We start from the raw sequence: 20,083 nt of genomic DNA, 5'->3' as shown, positions 1-20,083 counted from the left end.
GTTGTTGTCTTGTGTGAAACAAACAGATGGGATGACAAACCTGACCTACTTCTTCATCTGGACCACTCTGAATAGAAAGAAGGATGATTACTGAGTCAAGAGGGAAAGTAGAGCTGTGTTGTTATTGTATTTTGCAGATGAATAGAAAATTAATTCAATACATCTACAAATTTTTTATCTCATTATTTCACTTCTCTTTTATATTGAACATTTTTCATCCTACATTAAATGCTCTCTGCACTCTGATCGCAGGAAAACTTTTCCTTCTAATTTCTTCAGCCAGTGACATCCATCAGGAGCCTCACTTTGCTTGATTCCCAGAACACACTGTGAGCCACAACATTGTATAAAGTAATTAGACGCTATGTTGTGTTCTTCAATGCATTGAGATGCCCGATTTGGCAGAATTTTTCAAATGAAGAATGTGTTTGCCAGAGAGATAGAGAAAAAGAAAGACCTAGATAACAATCCTCCAGGGCTGTACCCTGTTCCTCTGATGTGTGCATGGAGCTGCTTGGCCTCATGATAAATGACCTGTGTTTTAAGAAGCCAGGAGGGTCAGCTCTGCTATGTCAGCCATGGCAGCTTTATGCTGTACAGCCCTAATGAAAATGGGGATATTGGATGAGTTAGAGGATGATAAAAATCCTACTTTGATGATGAGTGGTTGTTAATGATAGCCAATTTCTAGTGGAAAGCCTTCTGTATCCATTACAAAAATATAAAATGCTTACATAAAGTATTTTTTAAAAGTCCTGTATTTGCTGACATTACCTACTATAGCAGTGGTTCCCACTTTTTCTGTCTTGCCTTCTGTCTTGCCTCCCTTTAGGGGGTGAAAAATGTCAGTGACACACCGCCAAAAAGAAGATGACAAAGGGCCATGTACAGTTTATCTTATTAAAATGCCAATAACCTTTTGTCTCACTTTCAGATTGCCACATCAGTCTGTGTTTTTTCTGTCTCCAAAGACAAAACCTGAATATGATTTGCAATCACTTTACCAGAAGGAGCATGTTGTGTCTTGTGATGGGTGATTCTGTATGTACTGAATATGAAGCAATTAGTACGTTATTGTTCACTTACGCCAGTTTAACAAAACGTGCCTGCTTTCAGTATTCGTCAAGTTTTCTGTAAATAACCCAAGGGCTATATTGATATGAATGGGGTGTAATGCTATTAAGTGTCGTCTTAAGTTGGTGGATTTCATACTAACAGCTGTCAACGTTTGTGCTACACTCAGGTGTTTCAGTTTAACTCATTACCCTGGTAACTGGTGACTTTCTGTGGTTGAGATTTGTGAGGAAAGAGAATATGTACTTTTCCTTAAAAATGTCTCTATGTTTTTGTTTTTTATTATGGGAAAAAAATGCCTCTAAGTTACACCTTTAAAGTTCTGTTTGTGGAATCGTGTGATTAAAATTGCTCCGTATTCAACATCTGCTGTAACTGCAACAACCACAGTTGCATCTGACTGCATTCACAGTTAAACCAAGAGCAAGAAAGGCTTCGTCAACTGTCTTGTTTGTTTTGGGACAATTAATTTCTGCAGACACTGTGGGCAGCCTTGTCCAGCAATTTTAGCGCTTTCCCTTGTGTCCATTTTTGCCATTCTGCGTTCCACATGGTGCATTATGAAACATATTTCCTCAGTCACCATCATCTTTCCTAAGTGGCAATGTTTCTCCCCTCCTAAGCAATGGTGTATCAAACCTGTTACAGTTACTGGCTAGTTATTATTATGAAAAATGCTGGCTAAGATAATTGTCTATATTAGATTGTAATGTGCTTAAAATAATGGATGACATTATTAAATTGTTGTTTTTTATCAAATGCAAAACACAACAACTTGATACCAGCGTTACATATTGGCTGACATGCTCTCTAATTACTGCCATGGCCATTGGCCAATGAAAAACTGATATCAGTTGACCACTAATCTGTGCATGGCTGGTTTGTTTACTCTCATGGAAAAGATTCCTACATCAAGATAATAGTTCTGTACTGTACTGTTCTGTAGTTCTGTTCATGAGGCTTGCCCTCCATGGTGTGGGAAATGTTAAATGACACAATCACAGTTGAAACCTGTATGCATGTGATAAAGGTAATGGGTTTCTGTGGCCTGTGCAAATTCATCCTCAGCTCAAACTGAAAACATAACATCCCTATTTGTGATTATATTCAGTCATATTTCAAAGGGACTCCTTTGACACTGTGGCAATTTTCTGTATGATGTAATTGTATAGGCCAGAGTGTATGTGCTTCTGTTTTGAAACCCAGATGCAGCTGATAACTTGAAAGGCATTTATTTTCTCCTACATGCAGAGTGCAGTTACCCCCTGGCACTGTATTCTTTTTACATCCCACGCCTGTCTAACAATACCACGAACTGCGTCGCAAACAGTTGCAATAGTTGCTCGCTTTTTTAACCTTGGGGCTTGCAGGACAAGGAAATCCTTTTACACAAAGACATGAATAAAAATGTGTGAATTCAGCCCCTGGGGAAGTAAAGGTAATGGACGAATGTACACATGTCAACAGGAGCAAAGGACACGTTTTGAGAGCGCAGAGAGCAAGTGTTTTGTTCATTTCAGCACCATGGACAGCTCCAAGACTTCCTATAATGGAGCCGTTACTGTCCATTGTGCTGAAATTTTGCTGAACTCAAAGTGAAGAATCAAAGTGTTATATATTATTAAAGTGAAGCAAATTAATCTAATTGTCATCCTCTGCGAGTTCCAAGTTATTATTTTCATGCTCAGTAAAATGTACTTTTCTTCTGAACCCTCTAAAACAGGAATGCAAATTAATATCTTTAGCTGGCACATGCTGCTTAACTGCTTTTCTACGTGGCTCAGTTTATTAGATCAATACATCAGTGTGTATATGCCCAAAGCATCAATCCTTTTATTGTGTTCCTATGTTATATAGATCCTGAATATTCATTTATTATCTTTCATTCTCTGATGGCGACACCAACAGCTCCTGCTTTTTTTGGTTCAATGAATTTTACCTTTGTTTGTTTTATCTTATTGCCTTGACCATTTGGCAACATTGTCTTTGTTACATCAATGCCAATAAGAAATCTTAAATCAAATGATTTGACAGGCAACTATTATGTCCCATCACGCTAAAGGACGCTTCAACAGGCAGGTGAAGCAGGTCCAGCTTTATGCAGAATCAAAGCTGCCTGTGGGAACAATCTCACCATCCCTGGGGATAAGCATTTATAATGAGTAACTAAAAATATAGCTCTAAGAAGTGTTTTTGATGCTGCTGTTATAACAGAGTGGTACACGTGTATACAGCTCTATATATTTTAAATAGCCTGCTCTATGCATGTCTGAACCACCGTCTGTCTCCCATAACATAAAAGCCCAGTAAATCACTCTTGGCTGTCAAGCTGCTGATGAGTCTGCCCTGCATAAAGCCTCTGCAGCCTTTCCACCAGGCTGTTGTATCCCTTCTCTCCTCCTCCTCACCCTCCTCTGCCTCCCCTCCCTTCTCTGCTTCCTCTCCTCCTCCACATTCACTGCTCCCTCTTGCGCGCGCGGCGAGTAGCAGCAGCAGCAGCAGCAAAGGCTCGGGCGCTTCTCTGACGCACCATCGGAGATGAGCATCCCGGTCCCACAGGCTGTCAGGGCAGACTCTCTCGACATCTCCCCTCCGGACCTCTGCGGTTAAGCTCTCAACATTGGCTCTGTTTTTTTTTAACCTGTTTTCCCTTTCGCTTCGTTATTTATCAGATTCAGCTCCTCGTTTGGCTGGAATGCCCACAGTGCCATCGGCTGGGAATTTACTTCGGAGGTGATTTTTGTATCTGCAACAACTGTCAACGAGAAAGTGATTCATCCCTGTCTGCACGGTCAAGAGTCTTCTTTTTTCGGGGAATTCGTCAGGACATTCCTGTGCTTGTAAGATAAGTGGTTCAAATTAAAGGTGGGAAGAGGGGGGGTCGAATAAGAGGGCTGTTTGACAGGAGATCGTTTGGATGACGGACACCGAGACGCAATAGCGCGAATCTGCGCCCTTGGAATATTCTCACAGAGGCTGCTATACAGTAGAAATATTTTTTCTCAGTTCGCAGTTGTAATCCACACGACGAGTTTGCCCACTGCAGGGGCTGCTGCAGCTTTCCTGTCTGCCCTGCTTTGACATACGGTTTCCTTGGCGGACGGGCGTCTGAGCATCCCGGACGAGCCCGAATTTGCGATGCCCAAACAGTGAGGGGCTCGGGATCTCGTTTGGTCACCCTGCGCGGTCGCATGGCTCCAGCCCGGAGGGACTGCAGCGGCTGGGAGATGTTCCTCCCGACGGGATGCCTGCTGCTCTCTGTTTTGCTGTTTCACCCAGCCCTGGCCAAGGTGTGCAACGACCGCACCAAACACGGACAGGACAACAGCTGGTTTGCAAGGGACGGGGAGAACTTGCCCATCATGGTTCTAATGCCCATGAACGAGTCGGCCCTGATGAGCAGCATCAGCCAGGGGATAGAACCGGCGGTACAGCTGGCCATCCAGCACATACGGGAGTCCAGGAAGTACTCGTTCTCTCTCATCACCAAAATCTACGACACTGAGGTAAACAGTCAGGCTAAATCCCTCCACTAAGCTGCCGCTGGTTGGCCCAGGCGTGTCAAAACTGTTGTATGTGACTTGTATATGTGTGTGCCTGTGCGCTGTCTGTGTATGGCGCGCGCATTGCCCCGCAGCGCTCCACACATTGTGCGTCCAAGGGGAAACGCTGGGCTCTGTTATGTTTGGTACGTGTGCAGCCTCGTTGTTGCGCGTGGTTTCATTGCGCAAAAGTCAGCTGCTTTCACTTTTTACTAGATGACATCACGCTGTTACTTCCCGTCTACCTTCGTGTCGCTGCTGTCGCTTGACGTTGGTATTGAATTTAAATGTAACCTGGCATCATAAGGCACTGCATCACCCGGGCACTCCAAAGGCACGCTCTTGTGCTCTCCTCATACTGGATGTTTGTATGGTTACCGCAATCTCAGGGCTGTTTGATGATGATGTAACTGTCATACATCGCTGTCACCCTATTGGATGTTTATGACACGCTGTAATCGGTCATTTTGTGATCGTCACTTTATAAGGTGTGTGTATGTGTTAAGCTTGTGTTAAGAAGATTTTTAGTCACGATTTGGTGTCTTTAACAGATTAAAGGGCTGCCTCGTGTAGTGCCTGAAGATGGCAGTAATTGGATGTACGATTTCTTGTTACTGCTTGCACCCCTGAATTGAGCTGCATCTTATTTGTAAAGCTCCCAAATTCAAATCTGTTGATGTGATAACAACAAAACCTATAATATACACTCTGGTTTACGCCCTGCAAACTTTTATAAATATCCTACATCTCAAACGTTTTTTTAAAGTAACTTTTTTCCTGTCAGCAGTAGTGGCCCTAAGGTGATCAGCGACACGATGGAGCAGAGGAATTTAAAGCTGCTGCATGTATAGTTGCCATGCCAACATATAAGGATGTTGATAGTGTGACATGTCTGTTTGACAACTCAGCAAGAGAAGTCTAAAGCATAACATGACATTGACTTGATTAATGAATAAATAATAACTGTTTATAGTTTGCCACCTGAGACCGCAGCATGTCTTCTAGTTACCTGTCTGGCACTAAGTCAGCATACTGCATGTACACAGGTGTGTCTGTTTGAAAGAGTGCACACAACTCTGTCGACAGAGGTAAGCCCTTGCAGGCAGCATGCGCTCTGACCATGGGATTAATATGCTCTTATGAGAGTTATGATTTTTCCACATCTACTCCCTGGGAGCGAAAGATGAGCTGGAAGCGAGAGGTCAGTGGGCCAGGCTGACGTGCACTCGCTGGGAAAGTATGATAGTGATGCCAGCTTTCTAATACTGGCAATCAATGGGAACTCACGAGGACAGTGTTGTTTGACGACACTGTGGTCAAAGGCTAAACTCTATCACTCTGGGACGCTGCCAGTCCTGCGATTTTTGACATTTGTTTGGATTCAAGCCAGCTGAAAACCAAAGCTTTGGTCACGCTTTCTGATGTGGCCAAATGATAACGTTCTGTCTTCACTGAAATCTTGGACATTTTATCTTAATTAAACAAACCTTTGATTTCTCTCAGCACACAGACATGGTGTATTTCATACACCCACTACTTTTCATTATCATTCTATGTGTCGCACACCTTGCAGACATCTCTTACTGTACTAGTAGGATTGTGGTTGAGTTGCCCAGTGGTAGTCCTTTAACACCGGCCTCATAAAAAAAAGAGCCTTGCCAACAGCTTGGAGTTTATTTACAAGCCATTGGAAATCATCTGGCACCGCCTAGCAAAGTTAAAGTCAACAAGAGACCACAGGGAGCACAGTGAAGCCCAAATGGTATTAAAATGCTGCAACAACAGAATACTTTTATTATTTGCTGAAAATATTAAAGAAGCAGACTGTAGCAGGAGAAATATGATTACAACAACATCTGAGAAACTATTATTGTTTGTTTTTCTCAGATGAAGTGGTCTGAGGTACTCTCAGTGTCTCAACACCTACAGGTGGGGGGAAACCTCCTCAGGCTTATTGCTGTTATGTTGACTGTATTGCCTTAAAGCCTCCGACATGTTTATAGGCACAATAATGTCATGCCAGTAATGGCTGTACTGCTCATAGTTTATCATACATGTGTTTATATATGTTTATTGACCTATTATCTTTTACTTTCAAATGAATAAAAGCACACACACACACATTCACACACATGGACTCAGCTTCCTCACATACCACATGCTTATGTCAGAAAACAATACACGCATCAGTGCGTTTGCTTTAGCTAGCAGCAGGCCAAGTGTGTGCCTCTGTGTGGGTTTTGTACACATGTTTGTGTGTGTATGTGTGTGCACTGGGATTTATTCTGGCAGATGTAAGTAATCAGTCCCTGAGCAGAGGCTCTTTATCCCTTTATCCTCTGTCGATGGAGCCAGGGGTTGACGGGGCAGGCCCGGTCCATCCCCTGGTGGTGTGAAGCTGGGTGGCGCTGCTGATGAAGGTAGTGGTGTTTTTACAAGGGGGGAATGCCCCACAGTAAAGGTGTAACAAGAGAGGCCTTGCAGCAAGACTGAGATGGCTGGTTGTTGGTGGATTGAAGAAGCAGTTATTTGAAGGCAAGCAGATGTCCAGATGTGGAATTCCTGGAGATGAGGTCTTTAGGGTCATCAGGCAGAAAGCTAGACTCCTAAATGTTTCAAAAATATATGCATTGTGTAAAAGCTTAGACAATGTAAATGAGAACATTTGCTTAAAAACCAGAGTGTTGCAGGTAGAAAAGAAGCCGGATGGATTATATCAACTGGGAGGCTTAGTGCTGAAGCTGGAGTTGGTCCTCCACGGCAGCTCTGGATGAGTGAGTGTGGGTCTTAGTGTAACCGTGCACTGATACTGTAACTCTGCAGGCTTAGCTGATCAAAGCTTTGGAGAGGACAGGAGGCACTGGAAGAGGATGGAAGGGAGACTTTGGGCAATGAGAGCGTTCTAGGCTAAGCTACGCTAGTTCACCAGCTTATAGGATGTGTGACAGGCCCTGGAGAGGAGCCACTCAGAAAGTATCACTTTCCGTAACCCACTAAATTAAGAAGTAAAAGGTTGTTGCAATATGATTGCAGCATTTTCAAAGTCACTCAAAGCTGTTTTGTAGAAAAATGTGGACCAGGATAATCATTCTGTAATAATTGGCTTGTTCGATGTACAATTAACATAACCAGATCTGTAGTGAGTGTGTATGAGGAGGACTGCTCTGTTGACCAAGATAAGCCCAAATGACAGTGAAAGTTGTTGAAATTCCTGAGGTAGGTTTCGGATGGTGGGACATGAGTAAGATAGAATTAAGAAATCCACCTCTAGGCCTCCTGGAGGAACTAGGGATTTATACCATTTCCCTGTTCTGGCTTCATTAAATCAAAACAAAAAATCAAGGTAGGACAAATTACATCTAAATTGTCCTTATTAACTAAACAGCAAATGACATTGTTTCAGTTATTTGGATGCAACTGTTTACGTACTGAAATGACAACTAACAGGTAGCTTCAGATTTGCGGTCATTTTTACTGCAGAAAGTTGCATTTTATAAAGCAAGTAAATTGCCTTACCCTTAAGTGGGTTGGAGAACAACAAGATCATTTTTCTAGTTTCAAACCTTTTTTTGAGTTTAAGATGTAAAGTGACAGCTCCACCACCCATCTGCAATGACCCATAACCGTTTGTTGTCAGTGTGGACTTTAAAGTTCTATTTGTAAGGTCAATAGGTGCTAGAGGATTCATCGGAGGCAGAAATTCTATATAAACTGTCTATATAAAGACTATTTACAGTAATTTTTTTTTCTTGTGATCGAAACTGCACCCTGCACTCCTTGGAAGAAGTCCTAAATTTAATGAATGTACTTCGTGGGTAGAGTCGGTCGTCTATCAATCGGAAGGCTGGCGGTTCGATACCAGTTCCTGAGGTCACATGCCGAAGTGTCCTTGAGCAAGACACTGAACCCCAATTTGCTCCCGTTGTTGTTCAGCGGTGTGTGAATGTGTACGAATGAGATTAGCTAACACTGATGGTCCCTCACTAAATAGCAGCCTCTACCATCAGTGAGTGAATGGGTATGAATGGGTGAATGCGAGGAGTAGTGTGGAAAAGCGCTTTGGGTAGTCGGACAGACTAGAAAAGCGCTATATAAGTACAAGTCCATTTACCATTTACCATTTACTTTTAGGGAGCGTGCTTCCTTGTTATCATGTTTTCTATACTCCAGCAGTCAGAGAAGAGTGAACACATGTATTTTTAAAGGCAAATCAATAGCAGCACTAAGACGCAGAGTCTGCAGTGCACCAGATACAGTGTGCAGATGGGTATTTATAGCATGTGACTGTCCATCCATGCAGTACTATGGGCCTCCTGAGACTGTTAGCAGTGACCTGTGTTTTTGGAGATACAACACACAGATATACACTTTTTTCCCTTACTCTACGCAGAGGACTATGAAACATGTCACATCTGAGCATGTGTTGGCCGGAATGAAACCACCACACTTACACTCTTTCACAGGAGGGAGAGAACCCCTCTGAGCATGTATAAGGCGTTATGTCATTTTGTCTGCAGAAGTTATGTTTGTGGTAGAAAAGCATTACCATAATGGAGGTCAGAATGCTGCTAAGCATAGGTCTTAAGTCACACTGAGCCGTTGGTGATTTTGGCTTTGAGGAGAATTTGTTGTAGCAAAGTGTTTGTGTTGTGTATAGTGTGAGCCATTTATATATTTATTTAAAAATAGTATGGGATGAGTGCCTTTTCACTGACCTCACTGATTCCTACTCTAAAACTCACCTTTGAGCTTTTGTGTAAAACAACCTGACACGGGCCACAAGAAAACAGCGCCTTCGGACATCTTATATGTCAGGGTCTCATATTGTATGCCACGTTTTATATTAATATCTGACATCCATGCAGCGCAGAGGCGGTGACCCAGGGGGGTTCAACAAAGATTGCCTGTCACTGTCCTTAGAGGAGGGTGAATATTCAGGGAGAGTCGGGAAAAGCAGCCTGTGACAGCCCGGGTACTCTCCAGGCATACAGAAAGTGCTGAGTGTGGCTGTATCCACTGACCCGACACAGATAGTGGGGATCAATGTGCAGCAGCCCTTCTCATAGAACGAACAGCATCTCAGGGGAGTATCAGAGAGAGAGAGGAGGGAGAGGGATGTGTACGGCTATGAGATGGAGATCCCGAAATAGGATTATATCATCTTCTGTGCAGGAAGAGGAAATGGCTAGCCTCTTAATTCTTATTGCATCCTAATGTAATGCCATTTGGGTTGTTTCTCTGAGGCTACATAACTTAATGGCTATGTGAAGAAAGGCAATTACCACATGCAATGAGGTATGCACATTAGACCAGTTAAAGGCTCCCCAGTTTGTGTGTAGTTGTGTCAGTGATCTGATTTTACGTGTTCAAGAGATTGTTTTTATTATGTCATTTAAATGTATTTTTCACTGAAACACAAATTTAGAGAAGCATCGGTCCCATTTAATTGAAGTTACTAAACTTGAGCCATAATTGCTGACCTTTGCGTGAGTCAGGCTGCCAGAGGGTTAGACAGCTCGAGCAAGACAACCAGTAACTGGAACTTTCCTGATTAAAGGGCTGATATGTGCCCTGAAGTTAGTTTTATAACTGATACTGACATACAAGTCATCATAATGTTTATATACACATGCAGGTAAGCCCATACACATGCTGCAGGTTCTGCGCACCCAAACGCCTGTATACACAGACCTGTTTCCTCACTTCACACACACATGCACACAGCACATACACTCACGCATATGCTCATGACTGTATCAATCAGCTGCCCTGCAGCACTGCCTGAGGTCAGGACAAGTGGTCAGCTGAGCAGTCAGACATGTTGCTACAATGAAAATAGAAACAGCATAACCGCATTGCTTCATACAACATCACGAGGGATGTCTTCATCAGCTGTTTTGATCTTCATTCCCGATTCAATTCTTTTATATTGAGTCCTGATCCAGTACTTGTTTTTGCCTAGATAATAGAACTGCACAGCATTTTTTTGTTATTCTTGTTCACAAATGTTACTAAAGTAAACATATCAACTAAAGGATGTCTTCTGCTTATTCCATTTAACTTAGTCCAACTAGCAATGTTGTAAAACTGACATAAAATCACAATTTAACTCAGAACAGTGAGGGTGTATAAATCACAAATCCACTTAATGCTACCATTAAACAACAAATACACTTGAATAGAAATCTTGGATCCACTTAAAAGTGGTGTGAACTGCTTGACTTGAATCGTCAGTCAGTGTGAGGTGAGGCTTAGTTATGACATGGGACAAACTCTGACAAAAAACAATTCTCATTAATCTTATGAGAACAGTACAACACCACAAAAAGCCTCTCTTTATAGAATGCATTACATTTTTACTTCATTACACCTTATTAACATTTCTTGTGTATTTTGACTCTTTCCATCTGTTTTCTTGATTCTATTTGATCCAAATATTAAAAATGAAAAAAATCATGAAACTGTTCATCATTGAAGATTGTAAATAGGATGCAGTTTTCAACACATGCATTACATCTTTAGAAAGTGAAATAACATGCATCATTTCTTCACGAGGGACACAATAACCCTCCAGGTTTTTCTCCAATCATGCTAATGCCGGATACATGCTCCTATTACTCATCTCATGCTTTAACCACAACAGACCTGACCTCCTCTCCACTCTCTCCTTTTCATCGAAGAGAAATAAGTTGTTTGACTGATGCTTCCTCTGGTTCACCAATCCATTCAGATTTTACTGCACATCGTCTTGCTAATGTGTTAATACACAATGCTTGATATATATTTGATATATAACCTTGTATGTGCACCAAAATTCAATGGGTGAGATCAAGCGTGATAAAAACAAATTAGCCTTTTAGCCTTCTCTACTGTGCACCTTTCATTTTCCTGAAGTGGGTTACAGTTTGATTCACTGAATCTCATGTACCAATATAATAAAGTAACAGAGAGAGTTTGGAGTTATCTCCTGTCTGCACAATCACCCCTGCAGGGCCTGACGTGCTGACCAAGTCAAGAGCTAATCGCACGAGAGGGGCAACGGCAAAATTCAATTTCAAAAGTACCTTAAGCAAGTCCCGTTGGATGCTTGCTAAGCATTCAAAATGTGCATTTCTGCATGAGCGCTGCTGGAGGTTGGGGAGGCAGGGGAAATAGTCTGCACAATAGATGTGTGGGTGGAAGTATTTATGTGGATTTCTCAGTGGCTGGTGAATGTAATTCCTCAAGATGGACCCAATCACCCCACACTGATATTGTTTAAAATCGGGCATTTGCACTGCAGCCTCCGGCTAAAACAAAACACAGCAGAATGCTGTTGTTAAGAGCGTCACTATCATTACAGCTTTTTTTACTCTCTGCCTGTCGATGGGTTTATGCTGCATTTATAATCCTCCTCACTGTTGCTGGCTGGACTGTAATTTAGCTCTTTGTTCGCTCATTGAACTTGATATTCGGTCAAGTGCCCTGTTGTCAGCTCCATTACTTAGGTGGTGTTAAATGAATGAAAAACTATCAGAAAAGAGAAGAGATAGGAAACTCATCAGTGCTAGATAGAGTGCAACCTTGTTTGAATGAAGAAGAAATTACCAATGATAGTAAAGCACCTTATTTACATATTCCTGTGTCCTCCATCACCTGAAAAGATTGATTCAGTATCTACAACTCCACATATGTTCACCCTGAATTCATTGCATCTTAATTACAACCAGGCGGCATGTTTGTGTAGTGAAAGCTTTAATGAATTCAGATTGTGATAATCAATTGGCTTTTAAATGAATTTGTCATTGTCAAGTTTTAATCTTCCTTTCATTGTGCCGTCCTATTGTGTTCTCCCAGCAGATGCTGTGATGAGACATCTGTTGGCGTGTCCCCTCCTCATCTTTTTCTTTTCTTTTCTCAAAGACTCAACTGTTGTGAAGATGCACAGTGACTCCAAAAGGTGGCAAACCAAGCCAGGCATCTGGCTGCCATCAACATTAAACAAACAGTTACTCTGTGATTCACGTGGCTATACTGCGGTGCTGAGGGAGGGACACCCCACAGGGAAATCACCCAGAAGACAGATACAGGCTGAGCGGATGCATGAGTAGCTGGTGTGGGATGTAGAAAAGGCAGAAGGACTGTAGGAATAACACTGTAGTGCAACTTTAAAGAAGAGATAGAAGGCTGGGATGAAAAATCTCCCATCTTTATTCAGTGCTGCTGACAATCCTGACAAGATGGCTGCTGCCATGTCGAGTGCATCGTTAAGTCACCCCGTCTGGCTGCTTCTGCTGGTACATCTATAAAGCTGCCATTGATCCCTAGCCAAGCCATTTGCACAGACAATTATCACAGTGAATGTTCATCGGCTGCTTTAGCTTGTACCTCTGCAAAACTACTGAAAAATCACACTTCCTCAATCCCAAATGTGATGCGCGCATCAAGACTCTGTCAGTACTTTTGTTTGTGGACGGTAAATGGTTTTAGAGCGATAGTCAGGATTTTGCAGTCTGTTTACTGAACTCTGTTTCATGCAGACAAGATCCAGGAGAATATGTGCTTGTGTGCCTATGGTTACAACACCCAAGAGAGGTGCCCTGCTGTTACCCGTCTGGAGAATTTCCATCACTAGAAGGCTGTGTGAGAGTGACTGAGAGAAAGAGGTTATATGTGCGAAATGGGTTTAAAATGTTTTCATCTGCTCCCTTTTTTGACCTTTTAACCTCTAAGCAAATCAGATTTTCCTCACAACCCCCCTACACTTGTTGACCTTTTTAAAGGATGACTTGTTTTCTGCCCAAAATCCACTTTGTCAGAGATTATCATACCTCAATCCTTAAAACTATGCCTTTGCTGTTCCCTCCATCACTGTCAGCTCTTTTTGCTGCTCATCTCTTCCACAAAGACACACACACACACACACACACACACACACACACACACACACACACACACACACACACACACACACACACACACACACACACATACACATACACACAACATACCACATGCCTCCCTATCCCTCCCCCATGAGTGGACAGAAATGAAAGGATTAGGGTGGAAAGGGTGTGCCGTTGTCATTAGAGATTGGACAAGTACTCTGAGCATGCTCCTGTCTGTTGCTCTCAAGAGGGCCCGGCACAGAGCAATAAGCAGAGAGAGTGTGTCCTTGTCAGTCCTGTAATTACATTAAAGCTCATGTAATTCTTGACCGAAAAAAGGGGACCCTGCCATCATCAGCTTCTTATAAATTCATGTGTGTGTGTTTGTGCTCGTTGGTGCACGTGTGTTTGCTCGCCATACTTTCTCATCAAGAAAAACTGACTTTATTTCCACACAGGCAGGATGTGTTTGACCTGTTGTGTGTTTGTGTTACCTGCGTATATGGGAGATCCTGGCTGAATGCAGCACATATGATGCTACCATGTGTGAACCCTATTCCCAGGGGTCAATGGCACTTCACACTTATTCCCAGAGGGCAGGAGTGTTGTCATGGCCACAGCTGGAGGGTGTGCGTGGAAACTGAGGCAGGTGCCACAGAGGAACGCCGCCATTTCTTGCTTTGTCTCTGTCTTTCACACTGTGACATGCACCCACTCACACTTTTTTTTTTGCAATCTTTTAACAGCTGCAGCACCTAGTCCCCTTTAAAACACACACACACACACACACACACACACACACACACACACACACACACACACACACACACACACACACACACACACACACACAGACGCACGCACACACACACACACACCCTACTGAGGCTGGATTTGCTATAAAGAGTAACGTTTAAGTAATTGTTCTTTTTTTTGTCAAACCCAGGAGAATTCATTTATTTCATCTGCTCCAGCTTTTTCTGTAACAATAACATGCAAACAGATGGTGACTAACAGACAGTGTTTATTTCCTCTTGATAACAATATCACCTTACAACGCAAGGTCATTCTTCAAAGAGACAATGAATTTTGTTGGGTTGCTGTTTTTTCTTGCATGTATCGGAACATGTCTTTGTCACTGCTGTTCCTCCTTCTCTCTCTGGTAATAGATGCTCAACCAAAGGAGCGATTAGAAGGAGCGTCTTGAAGCACCTGTTGAGAGCTCAGCTTTCACAGTTATCATTTTACAGAAATAAACTGTTGGATTTATTACATTAATCATCCGTGAGCAACATCTCATGCTTTTGTGCTCATCCAGCTGTAAGGAAACAAACTGTCAGTTCGTGTTTTGCTTTCCCTCTTCCTGTATGTGCCATTTAGATTTTGCGGTCGTCAAACATTGTAATCCTCTGTGTGTTTTCCACTTTTTTCCCCCTGCTGTAACCTACTACACACTGACCGTATGTGTATAGATTGTCCGAGTGTGTAACTGCTGTGATTTGTTGCTGGTAGTGGACCCCAGCATGCGTCCATGTGCGGCTCTCTGCTCCAGCAGTCTCCGATACACATCAGACTGTTTGTCCATTCACCGCCTGCTCGTAGTGCCTACTGCTTCCCCTATCTAAGATTGCTCTAGGCTGTTAGCGGAAAGCAGTTGGTGAGCCCATTGTGTGCCAAGAGCGATAGCAACTGACAGTAGTATCACAGATGTAACCTACACATACAGTACACTATTCCTGCCACACTCCCAGAGTGCCCATGTACAGCAGCAGTGCTTTACTAATCTGTCATGCCCATCCAAAGCAGACAATCATGCCACATGTGACCACAAAAGCCTGTGCAATGATGATAACAGATCATTTGAAACCAAGCTCTATCCGCTGTGGCTCGCTCCTAATGTGTCTCAATGTATGCCTGTGTGTGTGTGTGTGTGTGTGTGAATGTAATGTGTTGTCATGGAAGGATAGGTGGATAAATGGAAAGCACAAAATATTAAATAGTTCTTTCTTATGTCGTATCAGTGGATTTATATTTTGTCCAGAGAAATTAACAACCTGGTTGCATCCCCTTTGTTGCAGTCCCCAACTCCTTTTGGGAAAAATGCAGTCCACACATCCCATAACACACACCCAACCACATATGCACACACCACACACACTCCTCTACTCAATCCATCACACAGAGAAGCAGCTCAACCGTAAATGTTGCTCTCAGCTGCTCTGCATGTTGCAATGAAGTCATTTCTCTTTGGTTAATATGCCTCTAAACAAACCATGTTATAGGCTACAAAGCGGTGATTGCAACAGTAAAGAGTGGCTACAGAGGCTGTCTCAGACTGCAGCTGATAGATGGTGTGTGGTCCTGATTGGAGGGACCCGTGGCTTCATGTCTGACTAATGAACTGTAACTGTAAAGCAGGAACCTTTTATTGCCTTCTTTATGAGCAAAAGAGGGTACACTTATGACTGTCTCCTTTAACTAGCCAATTTCTTGCATTGCACACACACACATACACACACACACACATACACACACACACACACACAAATATAAGCCCACGCACACACACACCGAGCACATGTGTACAGATTCTTACCAGAGCCTGGATCCCCCCTGAAGGAACATCCTCTCTTCTGGTTTATTTGGAAACAGCTTGGAAGAGGGCTGGTTGGTCAACATACCCGAGGCAGCTGCTCTGATGAACAGACAAAAAACTGCTGGAACAGGCTTGTCAGAAAACGATGTGTTGAAGGCTAACAGTGTAGGTACAATGCTCCTGAGATTCTGTTATTTCATCGGCCTGTTCTGTGATTGAGGGTTGGATGCAGCAGTGAGCTCAGTAATGTACAAGAACGATACAAATTTATTTCAAGTGGTGAAGCTTCAAATCAAATCTTCCTCGAGCATAAAAAAGACAAAAAACACACAGAAAAAAACAGTGTCCAACTATTTACATGAATAAGAAAATAACTTCATTTCCTGTGCATCTTTCACACTCCAGTCTCAAACCACAGGTGATTCCTTGCTCCTTTATTTCCACCTGGGCCTCACATCCATCAGCTGTCTGAAGCTGTGCCATTAAGGGACCATCAGTGTGGGCTCTTGGGCTTACATCATCGGATTTGTAGAATGTGAAATTATATTTACAATATGAAATGTACTTTTTCAGCATGTTACATATACATCGCACAACAGCACAAACTGTAAGAGAAATTCTGTCTACAGTAATTAAGTCCCCATCACTTTAAGGCAATTAATGCAATCACAAAAGTATATAAAGTATACATGCAGAGTCAAAACAAGCCACTCATACTAAGCCACTCAACACATGCATTAACGTGAAAGCCCTTTTTTATTGGTATTGTGTAAATCTCCTTGTAATTTTTGGGGAAATATCCAGCTTCCAATCCAATCCAATCCAATCCAAAGTGTCTCACATAGAACAAAGAGACAGAAAAGAACAACTAGATCATGACATGAAATCTGAAAACCCTCAAATTACCATCGACATGTTTATTGAGGGGAGGGAAAGGGGGTATGTTTAGCATAATCTAATAATTCTAATCTCAGACGGTCTTATCTTGAGATAACACCATTTTCATGATTAGATGCTCTTTCTTTCATGCTCATTTCTTGCCTCCATCCACATGCACAACAGTCTTTGCCAAAAAACAGGTCCTCTGTTCATGCAGCCCAAATGTGTGTATTGATTCATGGCTTAAATCAGGTTGATGACGGCAGAACGCCTGCTCTATTCTTCCTTTGGGGAAGCCTCCAAGAACAACTGATGCCACATTTTGCTGCTTTTTAAATGGGCAGGGTGTTCAAAAAAGGATCCACCTGCACCTGGATTTCATCACTACAATACTGTTTTGTTAAGTCATGTTTTACTTGATTTTTCCATAATGTGATGTTTCATGGACACAGTGGGATGCTTAAGGATTGCACTCCTGGGTTTTTGAAACCACTGCCAAAACACACTGTCCACCACGTCCCCTGCCAGCAGTCTTTTATTAAACCCTTGCATTTTGTTTGATATTGGTAAAGTACACTCTTGGAGTGTCCGAGCCATATCCAGCCACTTCTTCACACAATACAAGAAAGATTAAGCAATTAAATATCCAAAGCAATTTATTCACTATATTGAGCTTTCACAGTGACAAGTGATTGTAAAGCAGTTTGTCTTGAAAATGGTAGCATGCGTTTAGGTGAAGACTCCCATTGCACTGTATCGCAACATCGCCTCAGCAATGTATCATTCCTTCTTTTCATACTGTCATGGTTATTGGGCTTTCGGACGCTTTTATTGCCCCAGTTGTGTGTGATTGATGTACCCAGTGCAAGGGGAGCGCTGGTTGGACTGATGACACCCCAAGCTGTGAGAAGGAACGATGCCTATCGTGTTAATTCAATAGAAAGCAGTTGAGTAGTAAATTAAATGTCATTATACCATGTAATGCAGATGATTCCAAGGGCCATCTGGAGGAAAGAAGGGCATTACTCCCAAGGCGTATTCATATCAACATGTACACACACATAGACGGAGCTTTCACAGCCCTGTGCTGATGTAGCAGTAGACAAGCCATCTATTTGCCATCATACTAAGGCTAGGTGTTTAAGATCTGACAGAAAAGTGTGACGTCCTTGGTGTTGCAGTAGTTTAAAGAGTGTAACGTTTGTTAGCATGAAACATCTGCCAAACAGCCCAAATGCTAATTTAAAAGGTCCACTCCCTGCCTAGGGCGGCAACTCCATATTACAAGCTCTTTATAAGCAAAAACCAACTCCTGTCCACACTGAGCAACAGTCCATGTTACATTAATTACTACCCTTATTAGTATTCTAGTGGAACATTAGCAATTAGCATAGCCATTAAAAACATAAGGATCTCCTGAGGGGGAAAACAGGAAAGAAAAACAAAATGAGGCTAAAATGCACATTTTAGACGTTTTTACATGGCTTTGTTAGTGCAACTGCCTTTCCACCTTTCGGCCTCACCAGACTAATGCTTAAAGGCTGCTCTGACTCTGCAGTGTTTGTAATGTATGTAAATTGTGCAGAAAGGGGACATCAATTAGAGTTGGCTGTGTGCACACGCTGTGCATTTATTCATGAGGTTGGTAAACCTGCTAATTATATGTACCACAGACATCCATTGTAGATGTAGTTGGTTGGATGAATGCAATCACAGCAAGCAGCATGGAGGCTCACATTCTGTCCCACATAATGGAACCTCAGTATTCATATAAAGGTATGTAGACATGCTCTGAACTTAAAAAAGAATAACACACATCAACATCCTGGGAATGTGTGCATGAATATTTAAAAGTGGCTTATCCCATAATTCTCCTGCGCTGACCTGTTGCTGCATGTGTTCTCATTGAATATATGAACATGCCTCATTTTACCACTTCACTGCTTTTTAGATGTATGAATCAGAATTATACATGGTCCCTGGCGATTGTTGGCAGCCTCCCTCTACATAAATATTATCTGTATGCCCCGACTCTGTACTATTCCCTGCTCTGTTGACTTGCTCTTACACACAGAGGAGCTTCTATTGATTTCTACAAGGCCGTCACGCCGGCTTCTTCAGCTCACTGAAATCACATTTTCAGGACTGGGTCTTCCATCTCTCAGTATATGCCAGTATCCAATCTTTTCTATTCCATGTTTCTCAAACTCAAACGTTTATATTTTTATAGCGTCTTTTACTCATTATTCTTCATTTTTCATTTAAGGACCTCCAGGGATTCACAGTTTGTTAAAGATTGTTGCTTTTTGTTGGTTTTTTTTGCTTAATTTAGCAATTTTATTTTCACAGATCTGATATTATTCCATAAGGTTAAGACATTGAAAAACACAGGAGGGAGGACAGTGTTAATGAATTAGCATTTCCAGTGGGGAAAAACATAAGTAGTACATTTGAAACAGATTATTTTCACTTCTGTGTTCTTATTTGTTCTTATTCCCCAGCTTTGGAACTAATTATGAAAGAGTAGGCAGCTGAAAGAAGAAGTGTAGTTAAAGAAAGAAAATGTGTCAGAAAACATTATGGCGAGAATATTTAAAAAAATGTTCTGATACTAAATTATGTTGTCGACATATTTTTTTCCACACATGCTGTCAGTAGTGTTGCATCAGCTGGGGGATCGGTGTAAGCTTGCTCTCTCCTCAAGGCAGAATGTGTGACAAAGATGGCAGAAGGGCAATGGGGTCGCAACCTTTCCTCTTTCTTTGATAGAGGGGCAAATGTAAATGTCAGCAACGTCTGAAAGAGGAAGGTCGTCTTGTAGCTGAGGCTGTGCGGAATAAGCTGTGACAGATGGAAGAATGGATGCAAGCTGCAATTTGTGGAGAGAAAACTGAGAGGATGAGAAAAAACACGAGAGGAATGAGAAACCATGGAGATGAGGCTTATGAAGGCACAATGCTATGGAGCTATTTTATTGTCTGATTGCAAAATGTAGTATTACAAGTCATCAAAACCATCAACGTTTTTAATACAGGAGAGATCTTGTTAAACTATCATGTCCGTATTTGCCTTGGTTTCTATGCAAATCCTTTAATGGCTGAATTCCATTCATCAGTCATGGTTTG

General features: G+C 42.2%; 1 protein-coding gene across 3 annotated transcripts in view; it reads left to right on the top strand.

The window, feature by feature from the left end:
- gabbr2 (gamma-aminobutyric acid (GABA) B receptor, 2) overlaps positions 1-20,083 on the top strand; it is a 217,689-nt gene that overhangs the window by 3,397 nt on the left and 194,209 nt on the right. The window lies entirely within an intron of this gene.

The sequence above is a fragment of the Notolabrus celidotus genome, chromosome 16 (assembly GCF_009762535.1).
Source record: "Notolabrus celidotus isolate fNotCel1 chromosome 16, fNotCel1.pri, whole genome shotgun sequence".
NCBI lineage: Eukaryota > Metazoa > Chordata > Actinopteri > Labriformes > Labridae > Notolabrus > Notolabrus celidotus.
The sequence above is the reverse complement of the archived record's forward strand: the minus strand, read 5'-3'. Positions and strand labels throughout refer to the sequence as shown.